The following is a 4,559-nucleotide window of genomic DNA, read 5'->3' as shown; positions in this document are numbered from 1 at the left end:
TTGAAAGTGCTAAGCTATGAGCTGAGAATCACAGCCAGATCCATCACTGGCTAAAGGTTGTACGTTTTATTTTAACTATATCATGTTATCTGTGGCACTAACAATTCAATAGATGGGCATTGTCTTCTGGGAATACATAACTACAATAATTAATTAATTAAAAGTAAATAAATAGACAGATTTTAAATTTCAGCTAGAATCATGTTTGAAGAATTTTAGGAATAAGATGAAATTAAGCTTTCTGTTGATTTAGAACAATATCCTATAATCAGGGGGAAGATGCATGAAATTTATATCAATTAACAAAACCAAACAAAATCATGGGAGTGATTTGCATTGTTGAGTCACAAGTTATTTTTAATTTTATCTAATATCATAGAAAAGGGGAAGAATCAGCTACTCTAACAATGTGAATAATGGGGAAAACAACAGAACATGACTGCCGCTAGCTGAATGATGCCCCCCCCCAAAAAAAAAGATATGTTCACCCAGAACCTGTGAATATTCTTCATTTGGACATGTGATCTTAATGGGGAAAGGGTCTTTGCAGATGTAATTAATTTAACGTTGTGGAGATGAGATCATCCTGGATTAGAGTGGGCCCTCTACCAATGCCAAGTGTCCTTGTAAGAGAAGAGATGAGAAGAAGACAGGACACAGAGGAGGCCATGTGAAGGAGGCAGAGATTGGAGGGATGCCTCCCCAAGCCAATGAACCCTTGGAGCCACCGGAATCTGGATCGGGCCTGGAGCTGATTCTCCCTCAAAGCCTCCAGAAGGAACCAATTGTGCCAACACCTTGATTTTGAATTTCTGGTCTCCAGAACTGTGAGAGAATACATTTTTGTTGTTTTAAGTCACCCAGTTTATTTTAATTTGTATGGCACAGGAAACTCATATAATAACAATATGCAGTTTAAACCACAAGTTCATTAGAGTTCAAAAAATTCTTTATTCTGCATGTAACGATTTTAGTCTTTCACCACATTGAACGCTTTCCCTATGGACCAAGCAAACAAACAAACAAAAAACAAAATAAATAAAGAGAACAATACTGAGTGGTGCCGTGGGATTCAGCCTTAGTCTGCTTCCAGAAAGTTTTCTTAAGCTGAATTTTCTTATAGCCAAGAGTGGGCACTGCTAGGAAGTACCAGGGTTGCTGGAATTGACTCTTTTCTGCTCATTGGAGTATTCTGTCCATTGTATATGAAGCTTTATTTGAAGCACAAGTCACCACATGCTTGAGCGGGCCAAGATATGTATTTATTCATATCTAAGCCCAGAATTTAGACTTTCCTAGCTCTTACTTTTTTTTTTTAACTTCAAACATAAATACATTTATACGAAGTAAAGATTGCCCTCATGCTCATATGAAATGAATGTTTCAGTTATAAATTGCATACATTTTTAAAATGCCCTACAAATAAATCCTTTGTTAAAAATGTAATTGCTTATGTGATTTACTTTTATTTTACTAGGCAAAGAACTTTATTAACCTTTTTTTCAAACTTTATTTCCAAGCTTCTTTTCACTCTAATTAGCCACAAAGAATGATCTGTGTCTAAGCAAAAACTGAAAAGAACTGCAGTGTCCAAGGGGGTTGGGCTTCAAAATATTAGAGATCGAGATTTTATCAGATCTATAAACAAAATGTTAAAAGCAGTCATAATATAAAATAGCAGCTAACTTCTTCAAGTTTTATCTTCTTCAGAAGTTGACTCAATTCAGTTTGCTTCACTCTTGGAAGCCTCATCAACATTCTCCACAAGATGTGGAACTTCACCATCCTCCTCCTCTCCGGTAGCAAGTGGTGCTTTTCCAACCCTAGATGGTTTGGGCATAGCTTTAGGCAGCCTCCGTAAACTAGTCAGACTGTCTGCACCAAGCTGGTTTAAGATCCCGGTAGAGTTTCTGTCAGCTGCCTGGTCTCAGCGTGGCCTGTGATGGTGGAAGTGTTTGCTGCCAGGGAGACCTGAATGTTAGGGTTGCTAAAGTGGATCATTGTTCTGGTTTGTGAACGTATTTACCTCTTCAATACCAGAGATAGTGTTTACCCCTTATTTCTTTAGGGAGAACTGAAGTTTTTTTATCATCATCTGCTGCTGCTGCTCTGTGAACCACCTTCTTTCTGTGAGTAGTTCCTTTCCCACCAATGCACACTGGTGCCTGCAGTTTGGTGAGGTTCTTCTGGTTCATGAGTTTCTTTCATCTTGTTGTTGAGGAAACGGAGCCACGTGCGGGATGAAGTTTGGCACTGGAGGGTCATGGACCGACCAGTTGAGAAAAAGTGCGCACACACACGGGGATGCAAGACGGCAGCCGGAGAGTGTTTTACTTTGTTTTTGTGAGAACAACATTTCAATACTTTTTTAATCATAGAAACACCTGATTATGTAACTGCCATAAAAAAAGAAATAGTACTCTTATAAACAATACTGCCTACATTTAGAAATAGAGAATTACCAAATTCTGAAGTTCACCCTTCAGTGCTACATTTGTAGACTATAAGTCACTCTTAGGAAAGCATGAATATTTTAGTTATCTTAGCCATTTATTGAAACGTTTTCTCCCCCTTGATTTAAAACATGATTGCACAAATAGCAGCCTTCTAAAATCCAAGCCCAAATAATATATTTTCATATTGATAATAAAAAACAACTCTGACCTCCTTCCATCTATTTTCTACTTTTATGCTCTAAAACTACTTATTTGACTCAAAGCCACTCCACTGATGAAGGCTTCAGCTGTCGCCTGGTCAGAAATCATTGTTCTCTAAGCATGTTTTATTGTTACATTACTTTCAAAAAACCACATGCTGCCATATGTTGTAGCGATTTACTGGTTTTGCTGCTCCCCTATGAAGGTGAAAGTTGCTTTAGCATAGGTGGCAAGTCACTTTCATTTGATAGGTCAACTCCAGTGACTGACAAGCAAGGCTGGAGGTGCCACGTTGAGAAGGAGCCAAAGGCCGTGTTCTGGGTCAGCAGGAAAACAAAACCAAAACAATACCCTGATCAAATAGGAATGTTTGCTACACATGTGAAGGCTTTAGCTCTTTCTTTCCTTTGAGGTAGGACCATACTACATTTACCTGTCTATTTCCAATAGACCCAAAACTGGGGCATAGCTTTATTTACTATCATCCTCTCTAATTAGCTCCAACGTGAAAATCCCAAAGTCCACAAGAAGTTCACCGAAACTCGCCACACATACACAATCTTGCACTCATGGAATTCTGGGCTCATCTACCTTCGGTTGGGTTCAGACCCCTTATTTTCGCCCGCTCAGGTCCCTTTTTGTTTGCGTTGTGGTTGCTTTATTTGATTTATACTAATTCGGTGTTATTTTCAAATTATTTATCATGAAAAAAACTTCCAAATGGACGTTTTCTTATTTATCAAACTGTGGTTATAAGCACAGAGGCCATGCCCACTCCCATCTCAGACACTGGAGACCTATGTGACCCTGTAGCTAGCATTCTTAAGGCAAAGCTACATCGTCCCCACACATTCAGGGAGGAACAGATCCTGAAGACAACAGGCTATGCATAAATAGTGCTGGACAGATGTTTTAACCAGATTATTTTAAAATGCATGCATACATTATCCACTATATACCACACAAAGCCTCCCTGCTTTTTGTGAAAAATATACCATTTTATACTTCAGTTATTATATAAAATTAATGAAAACATTGGGTAATCAGCCTGTCATTACACTTCAAGTAAAATATTTGGTACTGAAAAAAACTTTAACTGACCCTGAAATCTGGGGTTTTGAAGAACACTTAGGTATACTGTTTCAAAGAATAATTTGACCTTCACAAGAATAAAAGGCCCTGGGTCTTTTTTTCCCCTCTGCTTTTATGTTTCATTTTGATGATAGAATTTTTTTTTCAGCTGAATGTATCTTTTGAATGAAGTTTAACTACTAGTAAGTCAAAAGAAAAACATCTTTGTATGGAGTCAAGATGTTCATGATTTAAAAAAGGAGAATAAAATGTTTATTTTTTGTTTTGATTTTACCATTCCATGGCCTTTCATAAGTGATATTTGAAACCACCAGGACTTGTTGACTGAGAGGAAAATAATCCATTCACAAGCCTTAGGATATTTTGCAGGGCACCATATGCCCCAGGATTGGACACTAACAGAGCATGGCAGGCTGGTACGTCTGTCAGTTTGTCGGAAACTGTGGGAATGAGGACGATAGGAACTAGAGTTCTCTAAGCAAGTGGGGTGATTATATATGGAAGTGCCAAAAAATGTATACACATGACTTGTATTCGTCTTTTGTTATCAGTGTATCTTGACTCTTACAATTTTAATATAGTTTTCCTTTCTTAAACTATGTATACATTTTTTGGTCTATATACATATATACATATATATATATACACACATATATATATATATGTATATATATATATATGTATATATACATATATATACATATATATATATGATTGTGGGAAGAGTCATGACATATTTTTCTATGTTTTTTGTTGCAAAAATGCGTCATGACTTTTCCAACAACCCAATATATGTGTGTGTGTGTGTGT

The 4,559-nt window shown here is 37.2% G+C and overlaps 1 pseudogene; it reads right to left on the bottom strand.

The window, feature by feature from the left end:
- Nucleotides 1–1,723: 1,723 nt before the first annotated feature.
- LOC109381636 (transcription factor BTF3-like) overlaps nucleotides 1,724–4,559 on the bottom strand; it is a 3,768-nt pseudogene continuing 932 nt past the window's right edge.

This window comes from Hipposideros armiger, unplaced genomic scaffold, assembly GCF_001890085.2.
Source record: "Hipposideros armiger isolate ML-2016 unplaced genomic scaffold, ASM189008v1 scaffold_50, whole genome shotgun sequence".
Taxonomy (NCBI): domain Eukaryota; kingdom Metazoa; phylum Chordata; class Mammalia; order Chiroptera; family Hipposideridae; genus Hipposideros; species Hipposideros armiger.
This window is presented reverse-complemented; position numbering and strand designations above follow the sequence as displayed.